The sequence below is a fragment of the Anas platyrhynchos genome, chromosome 19 (assembly GCF_047663525.1).
Source record: "Anas platyrhynchos isolate ZD024472 breed Pekin duck chromosome 19, IASCAAS_PekinDuck_T2T, whole genome shotgun sequence".
NCBI classification, from domain to species: Eukaryota; Metazoa; Chordata; class Aves; order Anseriformes; family Anatidae; genus Anas; species Anas platyrhynchos.
In genome coordinates this window covers 10,021,474-10,043,641 of record NC_092605.1, presented here as the reverse complement: position 1 = coordinate 10,043,641, position 22,168 = coordinate 10,021,474, and the positions used below count along the sequence as shown (strand labels likewise).

General features: G+C 46.7%; 1 protein-coding gene across 3 annotated transcripts in view; it reads right to left on the bottom strand.

Annotated features, from left to right (window-relative positions):
• The window catches only part of COX10 (cytochrome c oxidase assembly factor heme A:farnesyltransferase COX10), a 101,155-nt gene that overhangs the window by 33,368 nt on the left and 45,619 nt on the right, over window positions 1-22,168 (bottom strand). The gene's annotated exons all lie outside the window — the stretch shown is intronic.

Below are 22,168 nucleotides of genomic sequence, written 5' to 3'. Positions count from 1 at the left end.
TCCCCTTAGAAAGAAAATCACCTGGAGGACAAAAACAGTTTGCACAAGTCCCCAAAAGTTAATCATTTGAAGTAGAGCCCGATTCCAAGCTCTGTTCTTGACAGCTTTGACGCAGCTTTTATACACAACAATTATATATAGACATACATGCACATATACCTCTGCCCCCGGTTTTATATTAATACAAACAGCCCTTACAAATGTTGTGCTTCTGGTATTTTAAAGACAAATGCCATAAATTTTTTTCAAGATCTTCTAACTTCTGAGAACCTATAACACACCCAAAAATCAATCAACTCTTGTAAAATGCTACTGAAACTGCACTGAGCATCTAGTTCTAGCAGCAGGGAATGAACACACCATATGGTGTTATTTAATGTCACAACCCAATTTGACTTTAAACACTGCCTATGGGAAAATTCAGGCGGCACTATCATCACGCTACGAATTCCTGCAGGCTTTTGTACGAGCCGCTTTTTAAAGAATGTTACTGGAAAAGCTGAGTGCAGTTTTCCATGCAGCGAGCGTAAAGCTGTTTCACTCTACATGCACAAACCAATAGTAAAAATGAAAAAACAAAAACAAACAGAAAAAACCCAACCATCATAGTTAGAGATTCACCAAAACTTATTTAGAGGCAGAGTAACGTGTACTTATAGAAAGAATATCTTCTACTGACATTATGTCTGAGGTTTTGGGGTAGGATCTGAATTATAGTGAATACGTAGGACAAGTAGCATAACAAATCGTAATTCCAAACAATCAGGCTGACAATATGTTGAGTAGTCAAACTGCAGACAGATTTAAGATGACTACATGATAAGATCTATTCTATTTCATCACGCTGATGCATCCTTCTACACAATAGAAGACAAAATTAGCAAATATCCTCATTCTGACAGTGCCACATTGCTTGCACTTAATGGGGATGTGTTCCCCAGTGCAGAGAGGAAATGATCATTGAAATCTATGCAAAAAATAAAAATTAAAAAAAAATATCCAAGGATTTTTAACATTTGTACATTGCAAAATTCAACGGATTTCACACGTTTATCCACACAGCCTCTTCCACGCACCAACCACTCTGGGAGGGCTGCAGGGAGCAGAGCGGAGCCCACTGAGGAACTTCCCACACAGACATGCTGAGAGGACAGCACCCACCTCTACCACTGATTGCTTTCACGTAATTAGTGCATAACAATTTGGGAACCTCTGCTGTTGCTCCTAAGTACTGCAAGCACAGCGGGGAGCAGACACCCTTGGATCACCCCACCCAATGCCGGCAGCATTCTCCCCTTGAGGTGAAGGCCCAGGTGGAATCACCTTCCTGGCAGTTTTGGTCATCCCCAAGATCGAGGTTGGAAGAAATCCTTTCTGCCTGGGTATGAGGGAGAGAGCACAGATGTGCTCGAGCCCACGTGCTACGTTTTTTTCTGTTTAAATAAGGCTTGCCAGCAATACGCTCTAAAAACAGAAAGTTTGGCAGTGGGCATCACCTCCACGTTCTGTGATGCTGATGAAAGTGCCCAAATTTGGGAAAGAACGAGGCCGAGGGAAGAAGAGACAAGGACTGGGCAGCAGCGGGGCACCCCCAGACTCCTCTCTGCCAGCCTCGACTGCCAGACCCCCAGAAAAGCAATGGCCTCGTCCCCCTCTGGCGGCTGCCCATGGTGTATTAGTGACTGCTGCTGAAGGCCCTGCTACACACTCACGTCCTCAGCGTGTCCGTGATGGTCTGAAAGCTGCCGGGGCCAGCACAGGAGGAATCCTGCACTTGCTGGCACCTTTACAAAGCGGCCTCCCCAGACAGTGGCTGCCCACTCGGAGGAGGACAGGACTTCACGGAGGAAGAGGGCTGTTTTCTAAGCCTCGTCCTCTGTGATGAGGCTGGAGATGCTGCTCCAGGAGCACCAAGAGGTCCCGAGGGTGTGCACCACACACCACTGGGTGCAGACGGACTGGGTGCTGGTGCGAGGCTGCGGTGGCAGCGCCGGGTGTCACACAAAGAGCCTCTGTACGCAGCGGCAACAAGTTCGTTCCGGGAAGAGAAAGCTCTCTGCTTGGATGTGAGGCCCGTGATTGCTTCTGACAGCTCAGCATTTTGCTAATGGGTTGTTTCACTGTTACATTTCAGAGACAATTATGTTAAATGAAGAAAAAATGTCATTTGACATCCGACTGGTAGAGCAATGCAAGGGAAAATTCTATAGAGCTGAAGTCTTTTCTTTCTCTTCTCCTGGAAATATTTTGGGCTATGTGCAGTTTGGGTTTGTCTTAAAGGCCCGGTCTTCCCTTTACTGGTACTTGCAAAGCCTGACTTCCCAGCTTTCGTCCAGTTTGAACTTGTGCTCCTGAGGAGATTCTGGCTCTTAAATAGTCTTGGCTAAAGGTACTCAGTGTGCGATGGATAAAATCAAAATAGTGCGTACATTTTAAACTCCATGCTTCTCAAACGTAACAGGGCTGAAATGAAGAACAGTTGGATGCTCAGCACCACTGAGAGAATTGGAATTAGGCAATCAGTATAACCTGACAAAACTATGATCAGTGTATGAAATATTTCCATATATTTGACATAGCAGTTAACCCCAAACATAACTTATTTTGAACAAGAAACTTCTCTGGTAAGTTAAGTAGTCCAAAAATGCCAGTCTCTGCTGTACTGTGTGACGTGGCTGCTCCTGAAATTAAGGTTACTGCCTGGTTTAGGTCTTCTTTGCTTTTCTACATCTAAGTGACAATCTGCATAATCTATTACTGTCAACTGCATGCAAGAAATTACATATCTGATTGAACTAGGGTTAGGAAAAAATCCTTTTATTTGCAATACCCCAGATTCCTTCACTGAGGAAGTTGCAATTACGTGTCAGCAAGACGCCATTTGTCAAACTTTTTACATTTTGTTCCCAGATGTTCAACAAAATTCTCCTTCCACTTGAAATTATTTCCCCCTGATATTCTAGAAAAAATGAAAAAAACGTGCATCTCAAATATCATCCCATAGGAATGAAAGGGTGAACTCAAACATCCTATCTGAGGCCAGGCCAACACCGTCCTGCCTGCTTTAGCAAACAGTAAATTCAGGGAGATGAATCCTGGCTAAATAAATATTTCAGAAGCTCTCATGAGACTATTTCTCCAGGAATGCATCAGTCCAGCCAGACGAGGCAGAGTATTTTCTCCCCCAGGTATCCGGGAGGCTAGCCACCAAAAGGACAGACAGAGGGTTAAACCTACAGCATCTAAAATCCCTGAGTGACAAAACTTGGCAATGGCTTCCAAGACCCTAACCTAAATTTTAATCAGTACGCACGAACATTTAAAACACGATGTCAGAAAAAAATAAATCAGGCCAGCTAGTACTTTGTGGTTTATTTCTCTGGCAGACTCATCAGACTCTTTGTGTAGATCTCATCTAGTTAATACGCAGTAATTATATCTTAAACACGTAACAAATCTCAGATTAGCTGTCACATTACTGCTTACAGTTATTTACAGTCGTGTTTTCACTTTCCTGAGCTGCTTCATATTGGTTTCCTCTTTGTTTCTAAGAGAAACGTTACGGATTGCTTCGCTCCTTCCAGCCACCTCCTGGCCCAGCAGCCAAGCGCTGACTGAGGGCTGTGCATTAATGCCAGCGTCTGGGCAAAGCCAGAATCACAGAATCACAGAACTGACGGGGTTGGAAGGGACCTTGAAAGATCATCAGGTCCAAGCCCCAGGCCTCACACAACATCGCCATAATGTGGCATTACGCTCCGCTGGCACTGGCAGGGTGGCACTTACCCACTTACCCTCTACCTGCACGGGATGCCCGCTCACTCTTTCCGTATCCCCACCGAGGAGCTGATTTGTAGTTCCAGACAGCACCTACTGAGCTCTCAGACACTCGGCCTGACTGCTGGTGGTTAATTTGGTCCCCGTGAGGGGATGGAAAGCCCTGAGCACGAGCCGTTTGCCTCCGCGGTCGTCCCTGCGGGAACAATTTCAGCTGCTGAATTATGACAATTCAATACCTTGATTCCTGTTAACATGCAAACGTAAATAGAGCACGTTAAGAGGAACAACATGTCACACAGTTTCTCAAATGGGTCGCCCACGCGGAGGCTAGCAGACCTTGCTCATACACCTCGCTGGATTTAGAGCGCAGCCAGGCCCAGCCTGGCCCCCGTCCAGGGCCTGCTCTAATCTGGGACACGTGGTGGAAAGAGCAGCCGCTGAGGTGGGCACAGCTCTGCCGTGTATTGACATAACATTTTGCTCTAATGCTAAACACATATTTACATCAGAACTGATAATCCCACAGGTCCAAAGACGCAGCGTATCCCTGCTATTAAAAGACAATTTAATTGGAGGCGACCCGGAGACCTTCCTGCTGCGAAACCAACCCCGAGCCCGAGCCGGTTCCAGAGAGCTCCTGGGCAGCAGCCCCACTGCTGAGGTGTCACCCCGGCCTCCAACCCCAGTCCCCTCGCCCACCAGGACACCCCCAGATAAGCTCCTACGTAAGGCTCTGTGCTCAGAAGAAGCACAAAAACTTCAGCCTGATCCTAAGGAGTCGAAATGATGGGCCGTTCCCAGTGCCTCACCCCAGACCTACAGCGTTAACCAAGCACAAGCAACTTCCAGATAAATTGCAATTAAAACACAGCAGATCAAGTTTCAGTGCGAGCAGGTGGGCTTCGAGTCATCCTGCTTAATGTTGGAGCCTTAACTAAGGCGCCGAGGCGAGGCGTGTTCTGCCCTTGGCTCCCTGTGCATGAACACAGAGGAATTAAAGCTGAGCAGCCTGCAGGCCTCAGGAGCCGCACTGCCCTCGGGGGGGATTTTGTTCTCTCCCAAGCCCACAAGAGGAGCCAAGGGCAGTTCATGGGACTTGGTGGCACAGATGAGGGCCAGACAATGTGGGGCTATTGCCAAGGGACCTGCACCTCCAGCTCCACAGTGCTGCAGTCCCCAAATCTCCCCCACTCTGCACCGCACTGCAGGGTGAGACCGAGCCACGAGGCTGAGTGGCAGCAAAGCCTCTCCTCGGCTGACGTCTCTTGCTCCAGACCCAAGCCAACATTTTAACACAAAGCAAATAACAAGTACAAGGAGACTCCCTGTGTCACCAAATGTCTGGGCTGCACGTCCTGTGCGCACTCGTCTTGCTGCATGGGAGGCTTTTGGCATCCTGTGACTTCCCTGGGCTAGAGGAAGCTTGGTCCTCTTTGGGGTTCCTTGGTATCACCAAGGAGCAAATAGCTAACCAGAAACACCATTGAAACACACACTGGAAACTAAAAAGGCAGAGGGATCGGGGAAGCATGGATGGAGCAGAACCAGGTGGAGTGTGTGGTGGCAGAGCCGAAGCCGAGTGCCCGGACAGCACCCGGAGCACTCCTGCGAGGGGGATGTTGAGGGAGCTGATCCTCTGCCAGCCACGACGCCTCCGAATTCAGCAGTTTGAGCACCAGCCCTTTCCTGTAAGGTCTGCAGCATTTTGCACGTGCTCGGGGAACAGTTGCTACAATGAGTGCTGGGAAGGCATCCGACTCCCAAGGTTCAAGCCCCTCCTTTGAGGTCTCTTCCCCTCCACGGTATCTGGTTATTTTTACTCCGCAGGTTTTCAGTGATTTATCTTATATTGTGATAAAGTAATATATAATTACACAAAAGGGAAAGAAAAACCTAACATATAATTTATGGTAAATAAGATCAAAGTCAAGATTATTACTATAGGTTTTCTTCTGGTTTCCTTTCAATCACTTTTATATGAAAACAACAAAGAATAATTAAAGTATATTACAAAGGTCTTTTTATTCAATTGTACACAGATGTGTTTAAAAAAAAAAAGCGAAGGGAAGGATTTTCAAAAGCACTCATGTACTGATCTAACACTATTCTCACTGAAGTCAGTGGCAGTTTGACTTCAATGAGAGCACAGACAGACCAATACTGAGTGATTCTGAAAATCCCACCCTAATTGTACAAACAAGGGAAGGCTTTAGAGATTGCTGGCTTGGAGATTGTATATTTGAGAATCATAAAGGGCACACAGCACCTGTTTGTCTTCAAGATATGAAAATAAAGCAAGGCAAATATTTTAAGGATTAGAAATGGCTTTTTTTTTTTTCTCTCTCTTTTTTTAAAGCAGTATCTGAAAACCCTCTGGCTCTGCAGTTTCCAGTCTAGCTATAGATCTGCTTTAATATTTTCCATTTCAAAGAGGATTCTAATTAAAAATGAGATTGATGCAAGCCTGAACAATGTTACCAACAGACAGAGAAGGGCAGCTAACCCCCAAACTGTCATTTCCCAGCGAACCCAAGAAAGGCTGCTAGGTAAAGCAGCTGCCACAGTTTGATTTTTTTTAAAAGACGCATTCCTCATGCTAGCCAGCGTTTAGAAGCCCATTGCTGTGTACAGGGAAGAGGACAGGAGGTAACCGCAAAGAAAATGTTGAGATCTGTCACATCAGAAGCATATTTTTAGGACTGAGGATGCAAAGACCTACAGACTTCAATTAGCACTTATTTGTCCTGTAAGCTTAATACCATGCCACACAGGCTCACCTTCTGGGTGCTCAAGAGAGGACACGCTGCTATCTCCCTGGCCACTTCCAGGTGCATGACTTTGTAAGGATGCTCAGACATACACTGCCCCCCAGCCCGGGACACCTTTTAGGTTGTGTTAAACACCAGGTACCCTTACTGGGAAGTGTCTCCAGGCCCCATGGCACGCTGGGGACTTGTTTTGCTGCCCCCCAGGTGCCTTCTGATGCAGTGACATCCTCCTGCTCCCACCACCCCTTGCACTCTGCTCTGAAACCAAACGAATCCCCAGCACACTCAAAGTGCTTCCAGAAGAGAGACAGCGAGTACTCGGGCAGCCGAAACCTCCAAAACCTCCGTGCCGTCCTTCACCTGGCTTTTTGAAGCAAGGCAGTGCCAGCAGGGCGGTGTGCCTGCTCTGTTTGTTGTCAGCTCATCCAAACCCCATTAGTGGGTCTGACCAACAACACAAGCACTCTAATATTAGAGTCTTGTGGCTTGCCGGCCTCTTCGTCAACGCTTTTGCCAAACAATTTCCTCTGGTGATACCACAAGCACTGTTACAAGATGCTTGAAAAGCACGCAACTGTGATAACACACAGGAGGGATAAAGGGACACGGTCCAAACACCAGCATGCCTCATTCCTGCTGCTCTGCCTGCAGGTCCCGTGGTGATGACAGACGCGTCCTAAAGTACAAAGCCCAAGGCTGCTGAAGTGTGGCTCAAGGGGCTGCTGCCACCGCAGGTGGGATGAGCGTGGGGCTCCACCTGGGCTAAGGGAACAAGGACAAAGCACAAGGCTCTGCGCACGCATAGTGTGCCCAAGCAAGGCATTGATGAAGCAGAAAATAGCTGGGACTACACGTGGTCTTCAGTTGTATGAATAACATTTCATGGGGTGTTTGCACCAAGTGTCATTTATCTGCTCCATCTTTGAATCAAATTTGCTAGCATCAATGCATAAAAAAATGAAGCTTGTTCCATCTCATTGTTCTCAATGCACAAGTAGTTCAGGACTTGAGAATGGGATTTAAAAATAAAGAACCTCCTGTTTTGGTGCTCCTGGGGGACCACTGAGGAGCCCAGCTCTTCCCACTAAAATCATATTTCGCTCAGAAGATTTTCTAACAACAACAACAAAAAAGTAAAAAAAGTAAAACCAGGCCCTTATTTTAAAAGCTGCTCAATCCTGAGAACTGCTGACAGCACGGGCCACCAAAACAGCATGTTCACGAGGTCGGCCACAGCCTCGGGGGCAAGGCAAGCTAGGTACCGCAGCCAGACGCTCACCTGCTGCGATCCACCCAGGAGAAATAACTTTCCTGGGAAGAAAGACTGGTTTCTGGCCCGCTGCCAAAGGCTTCTAATAATATTAAATATTTACCACCAACAAGTTCTTTTTATTTAGCACACAATGAACATGTCCGCAAACAAACGCTCCCTGCTTCAAGCCTCGCCCCGGCACCGCTTGCAGGAGGGGGCTGCACAGTCCCTTGCCCATCGCCATCCTCGGCCTCCTGGAACCGAGAGGAGCAATTTCCCAGCCCAGCACACGCTGCTTGCCCATCCCTTCCTTCCTTCTGGGCATGGACTTGGTCACCACTGTGCTCCTCCTTTTCACCTTGCAAAGGAAACTGCTATAAATGCGTTTCACAGGTCTGAGCTCCCCGGTGAGACGAACACCTCACGCTCTTCCCTTGTGCCAACTCACCAAATAACCTCACCTGGCCAAAAGGAACAAATTTCCCATTTTTTTTTCCCTGGAACATTTTTTGATCTATTTCACTGGATCTGGTCACCCTGGGTGAGAACACAGGAGAGGCAGGGGGTGAAGCTGTGACTCGGCTCCATCAGGGACCCCCACGAGTTGGCACCTGCGCAGAAGCAGCCACACAGCAGCAGCTCTCACCTCCAGGGGCTGAACTGCTCTCTCTGTGCAGACTCTTGGGATAAGGCAATAAAGCAACGTTCAACTCCATCTGTTGTGTTTCCCTGGAATAATACGGGAAAACGTAACCTACACATACAAAATTCAACAACTGGACTGCGGTCACCCACCACCAGCTACCTATTCACACAGGATTTGTGTAAGTTTGTGAATGATGAATTAGAAGTGGATGCCTGATACAGAAGCACATACTTTCCATTCTTTAAGGAATATTTAATTCCTATACATCTCAGGAACAATTATGAGAGCTGAAGAAAAGCACCATCTTTGTGCCTACCAAAATGCATTCAATCACTTTGCAGCGCCATGCTCCCGAAGAGATTCCTTTGCATTAAATCATATTTGTCACGATGCCAGCATGCCATAAGTGCAATGTATAATTTAAAAAACAAACAAAACTTCAAATAACAATCTCTTCGCTGAAGATAGGAATTGCACAAGGTCGGTATCTGGTTTAAGTTACTATATGTCCTAAAATACATGAGGCCAGGTCCTCTGGACACAGTGCAGCTGCTTTGAGCAATACTGCAGATAAAATCCGATACTGAAGATGGCTTAGACAAATTCCTGTGGTGGAATAAAGTTGTTACTCAGGAACTCTTGGGGAAGTATTTCTGCTCCCCAGTGCAACTGTTAAGTCAAGCAGGAGCCCCGGAGTCAACTGGGAGGCACAAGTCTCCTCCAGATGACAACTGAGAGCGAACAGAGGCAGCAGCTTGCCTAACGCCTGACCGAGACGCAAAGCCCTTATTTCTCTTTAGTAACCAACTACACAGGGATCCTGAGCTCCCAGCTTTGGCCAGGGCAGTTGTAAAAGGGGCAGGTAACTAGACAGCCCTCCACAATATCAGTATCAGCTGCTTTCAGTCCCTCGTGGCTACTATAGAGAGCTATAAAATAAAGCAGCCTTGCTGCTGCTCTGTTCTTGCCCAGGAGATTAGAGCAAGGAAGTGTAAAGGTGAGATTTAAATCACTTCCACACATCCCCTGGCTCCTACCCATGTGTCCAGGATCCAGGTCATTTTAATCAGCTTTTTATAATTTGTCACTCCGATGGTAAGAATACTAATCCACCACAATGTGCTTCCTGCCAGGCACCCGAATATTAATCCATAAACTGATCTCTTATATCATATGTAAATGTGTTCATTTTAACTGCTTGTGTCTGGCACAGCCTGTTAGCATTGTTTTTTTTTTCTTACAATACAGACAAAAGTAGCACTGCAGCAGGTTTGTCTACTTTGGGCCATAGCGAGGTTATGCATTTATTTGTATGCACATAGTTTACTTACTCAAAACACCTTTTAGTTTTGGAAATATAAAAGTAACTTTTTTTTACTTGAAGTCACTAGCACATGAGAAAAAATAATTTGCTTTGGTTTGTCTGTAGTTGGCAAAAGAAAGAGTCTTCAGCTGCTTTAGGAAAAAATACCTCAAAAGCTCGCCAACAGTAAAAAAATTAAATTAAATTAAAATCCCACACCAAAAAACAAGGAACAAAATCTTGGAACAAGATTTTAAGTGTGAACAAGGGTGTAAAACGGCATTAACATTTACTAACATGCCTCAGAAAAACAGCATGATAACTTTGCCCAACTGTTGCAAAACTGATCTGCTGGACTTAGAGCAGCTCAGACTTCTTAATATTAATAAAATCATTCCTCAAGATTTATTGCTTTAAAGTACTGAGGAGTTGATAGCAGGAAGAGTTTTAAATCACATTCTTACATATGGCATATTTAGGGAATCTACTGAGTCTATTGGAGATAATTTCAAGTACATCCTTCAACCAAAAATAAATAAATAAGTAAAACAACTTTTTCTGTTGTTCAGATGTCTGAAAAAAAAAAAAAAAAAAAAAAAGATCAAGAAATATCTGCAGGGGATTTTGTGAGTTACATTTAACTGGCAAGAGAACTTGCTTCCAAAAGGCATCTACTTTCTTCTGTTCTGCAGAGCTGTAAATGTTGAAAGACAGCATCAAAGACACCTTGATGAGTGCAACACCAACTTCATTTGTGTGATGCTGGTTTTATTTTTTAAAATAGCTTGGCAATAAGGCAAATTACCAAAAAAACAAACCACCCTCTCTCCCACGTGAACAGAAATTAACTGAGAGCTCTCAATAGCTTCATAATACATATTTTTTTCTTACTGATTTGACAGACCACAAAGGAAAGCCGTATCTCTGCTGAAGAACTCAGTAAAATGCAAAACTTCCAAAAAGCCTACAGCTAAAGATAGATGAGATACTTTTGTGAACAGCAGGATTCAGCCAAGGGTCATCAGCCTGCATGGAAGGGGTCTGTGAAAGCCTACCCAGAAAGGCAAGGTGCACACGCAACGTGGCCGGCTACACGTGGGGCAGTTTAAAGCATTCTCTGCTTTGTGAAGCCAGCACAGCTCTGCTGATCAAAAGACACAGCAGAGTTGCTCACCAAACTACATGAAAAATTTCTGTTCAAGCCTAAGGATCTTTCCCAGAGTAAGTAAGTTTTGGTAAGGACTCTATCTTCAAAATATCATGTAGAGCACGTAGACCTGCCAAATACAGTAAATAAGTACAATAAAATAACGCATATACAACATACATTTAACCAATTAGCTCCAGCTTTGCAGGTAAAACCTAGTACTTTTTTTTTCTTTTTATAAAGCATCCCAAACAAATTGGGACCTTTAAATGAGGGTGGCCGTTATTATGCTCTTCTGTTAAGGACTAGATGACAAACCTCTACACCAAGAATTCAAGTTACAGAGACATCCTGGACTAATAAACAGGTCTCACCTTTTCTTCCCCTTCATTAAGAAGAAAGTGAAGCACCAGTCTTCCAAGGACCCATCAGAAAGCACAAACACCCAAACCTGTTGCAGGGGCATCACATCATCCATCTTGCTAAAGCTGTCATGAAATGTTTGTCATTCCAGTACTGCTTGCATCTCCCCAACGCTAAGATAACACGCCCATCAATCTCGGCTAGAGTTAAAAGAGGAGTTGAAAAATAAATAGTTCTGAGTCATGTTACTAAGAGGGATTCCACACACTATTAATTTAAGCTTGGAAACCAATTAAGACACCAAATTAGCATTACTTCCCCCCATTTTGAAGGTAGAATGACCTATTCGCTTTCCGAAATTTATTTATTTTACGACAGCGATCCTTTCAAACGCTTAAGGAGCTTAAACAACAATAGTTTTAGTCCTGGCTTCTGGCAACAGGAGAATTTTGGCAAAAGGGGGTCAAAGATATGGCTGAGATAGTGGGATTCTCTCTACTAGTAGGCGACACTTAATACCAGAGAACAATAATGAGTGTAATGGCATCAATAGCGGGGAATAAACCAGTTTCTACACAAAACCTGGGATGTTCTTTGTCCCTTTTGACCTGAGCATGGCTCCTTGCTGCTGGTGAGGCCTCGGCCATCCCCTGGGGCTGCACAAGCTGCACAGTGCTCCCAAAAATGCCTGCCAGAGGGGAGCTGTGGCCTGCCTGAGTGACAGAAGGCCTCAGCTGGACTCCTGCAGCCCCATGCCACGGTTATCGCCACGAACCAGCCCTGAACTTGCAGCGCCTTTTTAATATTGACATGCAAACGTCACTCTTGGCAGATCCGTCTGCCGGGTGCCTCAAATGTCACGTGTGTTTGCTAAGTGTTAGTCCGATATGATGCTTCCTGAGTGCCTATGGACAGAGGAGAGCAGCCCTGCCCCTCGGTGGCCCCGCTTTCCCTGGGTGCCGGCACCCAGGGGTGGGGACCCTCTGAGGCCTGCACAGGCCCGCGGGATGGGAAGCCTGCACCGAGCTGAGCCGTGTGCGAGACAAGGTGCCAGTGCCCCAGGGCCTCACTAAAGCAGACCCGGTGTTTTATTAAGCCACAACAAGGAAAAAGTCACCAGGATTCAACAGGGGGGCTGGCTGACTGGGGGTCTCCGTACGAGGGGTTAAAGCCAGGCTCTGCTTTGTGGACGCATCTGGCACTGGTTTTATTTTCCGTGGAACTAAACCCAGAAACCTGAGGTGTCTTTCTGTGGTAATGAAGTGCATCACAGTGTCCGATGGCAAACCCAAACCTGGATGTCTTTATTCAGAAAAGTAGGAATGTGTGTGGGAGAAGACAAATGGTCACAAGTCCAGTATCAAGGTTTTGCTGATCCGAGCAGGCTTCCACTGCTGGCAAGCAACAGATAAACCAACGGATTTAATTTGCTTGTCTTGAAGCCCAGGGTAGTTTATGATGCCATCCACCCCACAGTACCTGTGTGCAAGCATAAAAATTAAAAAATAGAAATTTATCAGGTCTTTTCAAGACAGGACTGTAAAATCAAAATAGTCCCTCATGGAAACTCTCAGAATTTAAAATACAATAAAATAAAATCACTACAAACTGGAATGAAAACGGACACCGTAGTATTTCTATGACAAAAAAAATATCTGTTGAAACATCTACTTTTGGACCAGGTTCAAAATTCTTCAGTGAAGAAAGTAAATGTATTTGTGAAACACCACCTTAGCCATGCAAAAACAAGTTTGCAACAAAAAAGTTCTTATTCCAAAATAAAAGTAACCATAAAAAAACATTCCCGAGGAAAAAAAATGCTTTAAAATTCACATCCTACTAAAATTCAAATGAATTTCCCTAGGTAGGCAAGTCCTTAAATGTATACCTCGATTTAATTACACGGCAGTTCCTGTGTAGACAAGTCCCAAGATGCACTTACATGATAATCATTAAATATGAAGTGGTGAAATGAATTGCAACATTTAGTAATGCTTCTTATGAACTAAGATTTATAGAGGAAGCATGAAATAAAACTGAGAAAGCACATGGTTACAATGTCTGTATGTTGTGCTGAACACGAAAGGGCAGATATCAACACAGCCACTGAGAATCCTGAACGGCCGGGCACGGGCATCTTCCCAAGAGCTGTGCTGTAGAAGCTTACGCTCAGCCCACCTACCTATTTAATCCACGTAATAGGGGTATTAAAATTCGAATGCAATCTAATTACATTTTACAAGTCATTTAAACACGTCGTGAAAATAATCTGCAGAATTGTGCTATTTGGTAAATACCATTTTTTGCTTAGATCTGCACTTTAGCACTTGTTAAAATTGAGCGGTGGAAAGTTCAGGTATAGCTCTCAGTTTCACTACATAAAAATCAGAAAAAAATCCGGTTTTGTAAAGCAATCATCTGTTCACGGCTGCAGAAATGACATAAGCGCAAAATATATCAAATTGTGCTTCCAGCAAGAAGAAAAAAAAAAAAAAGAACAAAATAACAGCAATCAGATAAAAGAAACTCTGAACGCAAGTGTCTTGTTGCAGGGAAACGCAGCTGGGCATCAAACCCCTTTATGCACCTTGGCAATTTCTGTCTAAACATCCACCCGTACAAATAAAGGTTTAAGATCTATTTTCTCCACTAAAACATACACAAAACAGGTTTGGAGGATTGCTCATATGGCTTACAAGCACTTCATTTCCACACAAGCATATGCATTCACTATATAAATATTTATAGTTTGGCAGTTCATTCTCCAAATCTGCACGGGTTTTCTCTGTTGGGTTTAACCAGTGATATTTCCTCTGAATTTCCACATTTCCAGATGCTTTGCTCATGCAGCCTTGATGGAGAACAGTTGTGCCTATTAGCAGACAAGCTGCTGACAACTAAGCCCAGCTTCTAAAAGCTGGCAGAGAGATAATCTGGCACCGAGATCTGATAAGCTAAAAGAGAAGAGGCACGATGGCCAGCAAACAGTGGGAAGTCAGAGGAAACCTGGTCAAGCCCGGAGCCTTTCCTTAGGGCGCTTCTCATCTCAGTCCAGAGCCCTGCAGTCAAAGCGAGGAAAAAATCTTGTCCTAGTGAGGAAAAATCTTGTCCTAGTCGAGCAGTCTGCTGGCCAGCACCGCTCCTTTCTCAGCAACCACAGCCTCTTGCACAAAGGAAAGAGATCGTTGCTTCCCAAATTTAAAGGAATTTACTACAGACATATTTAAAAGAGCTGTTTCTCCTCCTTAGCAGTGTAAAATACGATGAAGGTGGGAAAAAAACCTGTTTTATGTCGCTATAAATCCTCTTGCCTTGCCTTTCTGAAAAAAAAAAAAAAAAAAAAAGTATAAACTGCACTTTAGAAAAGACAACATTTTGGGGGAAGAAAAAAGGAAAATGCATCTGGGAGGCTGGCGACGTTTACTACGAGTATTCTCGCCTTTTGTGAAACTACCTGAACACTGGCACTGCTGTCCCCACTGAGCGCTGGTACCGAAGGGCAGTAGCAGATGAAGTCCAAGCAGCTATGACAGCAGAGCAGCCGTGCACGTCCCTCTCAGCTGCTCACTTCCCAAACTCCTTTCTTGCACAGTTTTGAGCAGCCCATCAGCCACCACGCACAGCAAGAGCTGCAGAAACGCCCCAGCCAGGGCTCCCCTTTGCATCCTTGCGCTTCGCCCCCTCCGTTTCCATTTTCTTAATCCCCTGGCTGCCTGTCTGAGAGGTGGCCGTGGGTATAACGGGGGACCTCGGACTCAGCCTGCCAGGGCGAGCGCGGGGCCAGAGCTCAGCAGCTTGGCCCCAGTGAGGCTGCTCCATCCACCCGAGCAGCAGGTCATCCCCGCTTCCCAACGGGAGATCCACACCAGCACATCCCAGCACCATGCCAGATGGGACGGTGACTGTGTTTAGGCAGTACTGGAGTCTTTCCAGGGCAGATAAAATCTGTTTGCCTTTTTTTTTTTTTCCATGCAAAGAACAAAAAACTCATCAAAATCCAAGACCTCATTTAGACTCTTATACTCCTCCTCAGGCATTCGGTTTTGGCCACTGTTGAGAGACAGGATTTCTTTGTTTTGTCCCAGAATGACTTTCCCAAAGCATCTTCCAGGTGAAGGGAATTCCCTCCCCCTCCCTGCTGCCGCCCTCCCACCCACTCCTTAATTAAAGTCGGTACCAGCAGAAACCCTGTTACAGACTAAAAGAACACAAAAAATACATATGGGGATAGGTCTGAGAAAACAGACCGCTAGCAATTATTTCAGCGTTTGTTTATAATCTTTCAACTGTTTCAAAATAGATAACGAGGATTATTGCAATTTAACAATAAAGAGGAGGAGAAAAGCAGAAGGAAATGTGCTCCTCACTTCTGAACTTATGCCAGGGAACAGGGATCTCTTTAAGAATGCAACTAATTAAAATATATCTTTTCCAAAGTAACAGGGCAAATGGAAGCGGTGCTTAACCCGAACCACTGGAGTTCAAAGCACCGAGAGAAGCCCCACCAGCTCCGTGTTTTGGCTGGGAGCACACGGGGGCTTGCCGCCCTCGCAGACATCAAGGCCTTCGCAGAGAGCCGAGCTGCCTCCACGGTCAGGTTCATCCAAATACCTTTTCCATGAACTAATCAAGCAGGCATTTATCAGCCGAAAGAGGAATACGCAAACCAAAGGGGTTTATGTAGGAGTTTTTCCCTTCATAAAGAGTCCCAAAACTTCTAGTCCAGAAGGTCTTAGATTATCACGGCACAGCCAGACCCACACAAAGCATCCCTGATGTCTAGACCAAATGAAAAGATTAGCGGGTCTGCTCCCGTGCTGATTACACCAGGCTCATACTGTTTTTCCAGCGGATGCTTTCATAATTAAATATCAAGTAACAGGAGGCACTAACATTTATGTCACCCTCACCTACGAAAACAATAAAAAAAAAAAGTTTTTGCATTGAGAAATCTAAAGGATTAAAATCAGCCCGTAGCTGTAACAGTGACCTGTCAAGCTGCAAAGAGAAATCTCGATCCAGCGAAGAGCATCCCTGGGGAAGGGCCCGGCAGCAGCGCGTACTGGCACAGCAGAATACCAATCACATTATGCCGGTAACTAATATGAACAAAGTGGAATGAGTAATAAAAGCCAACAAAAAACAACTTTTACTCTGATTAGTGATCGCAGACTAATAGGCTTCAATTGCAATTTAAAATTAGGTGGCACCATCAATCACGCGGAGCACTCCGAGCTGTAACCGCTGCGCCTGCGAAAGGAGGCGAGGGGCCACCTTCGAGCAGGATTTCCACTCTCACGGCTGCCACAGACCGAGGTTCCTCGAATTTAGCAATTGAGTTAATTTGGAAGAGCAGCACAGCCTGTAACAGGAGCCCGAGCACAAGAACGGGCCTCAGGGGTGGATTCTCCAAGCTCTCCGTTTATTATTTTTTTGTAAAGGCACCAGACTCAGTCCAGACACAGCCATCGACTCCTTGCGATGAAGAGAGGTGACAGATTTTTGATGGTTTGAGAAGCTGTTGTTCTGCACCATGGAAATATATCACATTGTCAATTCAGACAGGGCCTTCACCAGGAGAGAGAAAAAAAGGTTTAAAAAAAAAAAAGATTTCCAAATGGAATGAGCATTTACTAGGGAAATAAACAGCCAGAGAGAAATCTGTTAAACAACGTTCATACTTTCTCAGTATTTTCATCAAAACACAAGAAGACAGGCCGGGCTTTGTAGGGGTGCTTTGTTTTAAGCAGCTGGGTGCATGTCCTGAACAAGTCACTCAGCCCCTTGCCAAAGCCCCCTCGCTGCATGAAGCTGCTGGGGCCGAGTCATCTCTGACGTGGAGGCATCCGCAACGTATGAAAGGGATTCCTGTTTTATTAATTGCTAGAGGTTTATGATGGTTGGAAACCTCCATCTAATTTTTGCCCATTTGTTTTTTTTGCCTGCACGGTTCTCCAGTTTGACCACGTCCTTTCCTCCCTGGCATCCCCCAGTGTATGCGCAGAGCCATCGCCTCCCCATCGGCGCTGTTCTGCCCGGCCACGCAGCCCAACTCCTCAGACCCACACCCCAGCGGGGCCTTTTCAGCACCCGTTCCCCTCGAATTATTTCTTCTAGCACACAGGAGAGCAGCCCCGTACACGGTTTTCCAGATGCCTGCCTGCTAATGGCATTCCTAGTTCCTTATCTCTGGGGAAATGCAGGATCGCCTTTGCCTTTTTCACACTACTGCACAGTCATGCTCTGATTAAGCAAATTAGTTGTTTTGTTTTTTTCTTTTCCTTTTTCAGTTCTCTCTGCCTGAGAAGCCTTCAGGCTTGATCCCAGAGCAGATAATATTCTGAATGAGAAAGCAAAAAACCTGGCTATTAACCTAGGTCAGGTATTAACAGCCCGCAGAGCGATCCTGAAGAAGTCACTCACTGTTTCCACGTTCCCCTTTTCATTCCCACACTTGCCTATTTAAACCCGTAACTCATTTAGGACAGGAATCACCTCGTAATCTAAATTCAGTGCCTCTCAAGGATCCTGCTCAAGGCTGGAAAAATCCTCATGTCTCCCAGGTCGGAAAGTCTCACGGAGCAGTCGAATTCTCAGGTTTTGTCACCGGCTTGTCATCGGTCGGAGAGACCCCAGTGTAAACGCACACCCCCCCCGTAGGTGTGGGATGTGGCTGGGTGTGTGAACAGGAGAGCTGCTGACGGCACTGAATCACGGCGAAGTCTCAAGGCATTTCCAGGAACCTGCAACTTTGCCGGGCCTTTTGTGACTGCTCCCAGAAACGTCCACTGCTGAGCAACCTTTGGGGAGGCTGCGACGGGTGTGAAATGGACTGAACATGAGAAGAGAAGGGGGATTCAGGGAGACATAAATTCTCCTGGCAATTTGCAATGTATGCCATAAAACCGGCCCTGGTGGGGCCAGCGTGGGTTAGAATTACTCTGGTCCCACAGCCTGTCCCCATAAACACGGAATGGGGGACAGAAGATGTATCTTCTTGGGTATTTTTCAGGAGTTCCCATAAACTAGAGAAATGGACGGTCAGCACTAACAGTGCTCGTAAAGAAATATGTAAAAACTGAAATAATCATCAGTGCTAGGAGAAAACTCCTCACTAAGGCTGTGCTGGGCAGAGGAAACCAATTCTTTCAGATGTGTCACGGGGAAAGGAGCCCCAAGCCCTGGTATTGATACAGCACCACGGTTATCAGAGACCAGCCTCACACCCCAAACAGCACCCAGACAGGAACTGGGTGTCTCCTAGCCATTGCTTCTGCAGGTTTCAGCTTACACACAGAAAAAAAGCCAAAATCCAGCCAACTGCACACCAAACGAGAACCCCACCAAACGCAGCCACAAACACTCCTAATTAAACGTGTAAGGGTGTAAGATGTGTCACTATTTAACAGAATCACTTCTGATTTTAGGATCTAAGTGCTAATTACTGTAGGTTTTTATTTTCCCCAATCAATCAAAAATAACACAGGCTGGTGCAGCAGCCAGCAGGGCGCTGGGGTGCTGCCCAGACCTTGCTAACACGCGGCCAGGGAAAGGCCTCCTGCGTGCAGTGGGACACGGGGTGAGGCGGGAGGGATCCCAAACAGCACCCTGGCCACGGAGTGAACGGGAAAATAGCTTTTACCTTGTTATCACATCAAAAGCACATCCCACGTGATGCTCAGTGAATGTTGAATGGCTCGGAGCGTAGCTGCAGACCCCCTCGTGGGCTCAGCCTGGACACATGGGTGGGTGGGAGCGGAGGAAGGTGGCAGCACTGGGAGGACTCCGGCTAATGGGGCACGTCCTGCACCCAGCCAGACCCTTTGTGGCAGCCAAGCAAAGCTCCTGGCCAGCTGGAAGGCTTTGAGAGAAGATCACACGGAGATTTTGGTGCAGTCTCTCTCCAAACCCCACACTGCAGTCACGCCGTTACGCTGCCCCGGCGCTGTGCCCTCGTGGAAGGCCTGCTTTGTTACACACACCCCTCTGGCTCTGAGAGCCTCCAGAACCCAAATGCTTGAAATATTTATTTAAAAACAAACCAAAAGAGGTTATCCCCACTTCTTGTCCTTGTGGCTCATCTCATCCCGAGCGCTTGGAAGCAAACCAGGCGCGTGTCACAGCTGGCAGCGAAGGGCCACACGGGAGGAAAGCTTGGTGGGACACCAACACTGATCTGTGGAAATAACCACAGGGCAGCCAGCAGAGCCCTGTAGGTGCACCCCACAGCACAGCCCAACCCAGGTGAAGCAGCTGAAAGCTTAGAAAACTACCGGAGGTGAAATATTAGGAATTAATCACGCTGGAGAACCGGTGATGGTTCAAGCATCGGCTGCCAACCCTGCTGGCTTCCTGGGGCACCCACGGCTGAGCACCAGCAGGGTGGCTGCCTGTGGGGTTTTGGGGAGCCAGGCAGAGATAAAAGCTTCCCAGGGGCTGCCAGGAGGCTGCTGGCACACCGAGACCCAGCAGACCACCCTGATCCCATCCATAGGGCCAGCACACGGCTCTGCTTCACGTGGGTAACACACACGTGTGCTGGTGCTTTGGATATCACAGATTTTCATGGCAAAACTCAGCCGGGCACCTCTCCCTGTTCTTTCCATGACCTGAAGACAAACACGTGGTGCTGAGCCCTCCGTCCGGCTGTGGGACCGCCGCCTGCGCGAGCTGCTCCTCCCAGCCCCGGCCTTCTTCTCAAGCACACGCAGGCACAGCCACCACGCAGCTTTCCATCCTGAGCACTAGCAACACTTCAAGGAAATTATTTTTATCCCTCATTACAGAGAAGATTACCTGAGAGGTTGCTGTTATTATTACTATTAACTGCAATTAGCACGGCGCAGCAATTCCTGTTTTCCAGACCCCGATACCAGCATTAGCAGTGTCTGCTGGCAGAAAGCCGTGTTATCCCCATTGCGTGGGAAACAAATTACAGAATTCAAGCGATTTGCGTCTTTACAATTGAGTTGGGAAGCTCGTACAAGACTTATCATGCAAACGGTGCATCGGGGATAGTTTCAGGAGACTACAAATTATTCGGAGACTCTCTGAGTCACTCCCGAGCTAAACGCTCTTCTTCTGAACTCTCTTACAGGCAGACTTCACTACAAAGCGAGAAAAACTTAAGAAACCACTCAGAAGAAAACACTAATAAAACGCCATAAAGAAAAATCACTTGTAAAACCATCATTATTAAGAATTATATTTGGACTCCAGGCTGAGAACTCAGCTGATGTAAATCTATCCTAATGCCATTTAATTGAGTTATATAGATGCAAACCGCAAAAGAATCCACTCCCAAGCCTACCAGGAAAACAATCTCTGCTCGCATTCTTTGCAAATGTTGGTCACTATAAATACATCCTGAACATGCGAGGATGAGCCACACGCCCGCAGGCTTTGGATAAAGGAATATTATGTACTCTTAAAGAGCTTTAAAAGGCATATATAACGCCCAAGGCAATGGAGGCATCTCCGCATCACGGGAGATCAGACTTGCTGGGGAGCCCCGTTCCTGACCTCTCGGCGTGGTCAGGAGCTTTCAGGAACTGTTTGGAGTGGAAAAAAAGCAGGGATCCCCCAGGGGCTGGGCACAACGCCGGGCTGGCAGCAGTGGCAGACCCCAGCACCCCACCCAACGCGTCCTCGGGTGCTGCTTCTGCCACAGCAGAAAGTCACAGACCATCGGGGAGGTGGGAAAAGGGGGTATTTTAACGCTCATCTATCACAGCGCCTCCAGTAAGTGGCAGCTCAACCAAGACTTTTCATACAGAAGCGAAACATCTGACATTTTGTCTCCTCGAATCACTACCCAAAAGCTGAATTTTGGAGGAGGGAAGAGTTACGAACCTCACAACTGAAGAATAAGGGGAACAAAACCCCACGCACCAAGGGATTTCTCAGCAAAAGAATGATATACTAGACAAAAATAAAAGGATATACCATATGTCAAGTAATAAAATTGGCAAACCCAGCCAGGTTCAAATACTGCTATTCCACACATCTGGGCAAAACGGGAAAAAAATCATTAAGCAATCTGAGAACCCCCAAACAAAGAAACTGTAAAATTCTGAACTGTAAAGCAAAGGAAACACACTTAATCCCCCGGGAGTTGAAGTATGTATTTCAACTGGGCTATCCCAGCCCTCGCACGGCCACGGAGGCGCACCGAAAGGCACAGACACAATATAGGCACTGTGAGCCTGCGGGCAGGCAGCCAGCTGCCCGCCGGACCCAGCGCCCGGGCACCTGTTGGGTTCATCATCCGCAAATGCGTTACCTCTGCGGGGCACGCAGGCAAGAAAAACACTCTCTGAAGTGCCCGGCTGCTGGCAAAAGCGCACGGCCGCGCACTGGGAACGTTTTAAATTGGGATTTCCATCCGCAAAATGAGCCCCCTTCGAAGCTGACGGAGCGGGGACGTGAGCGCATGCGGAGGTGGCGTGCGGGAACACGAGCAGGCAGCACAAAACCTAACCCTGCCCTCGTGAAACTCCATCTCATCCCCAGCCACAGACAGAACCTCCTCCCCAGCCTCCCCGGAGGCTGATTTACTTATGAACGTTCCCATTAAAAATAGGACCACGCATAGGAACCTCCTTTCCAGCGGGCAGGTTCGGTGCACAAACGCCTCGTGGCAATGCACAAACGCCTCGTGGCAATGCACGCACTCCTCGTGGCAGAACACCTCCGAGCAGAGCACGGTGCCCCCAGGCTGAGCACGCCGCCGTCTCCACCGGCCTCTCGGGCTGCCCCAGCACCGACACCAGACCCCTCGTGCTTTGGGTGGGTTTGTTTTTCCAAAGGTAATTCAAAGCTCTGCGGCCACACCGTAAATTTGGAAGGAAATTGCACAGAAGCAAGCTGCTACTATTACTTCTGATTGCAGCATTAAAAATACTTTTAT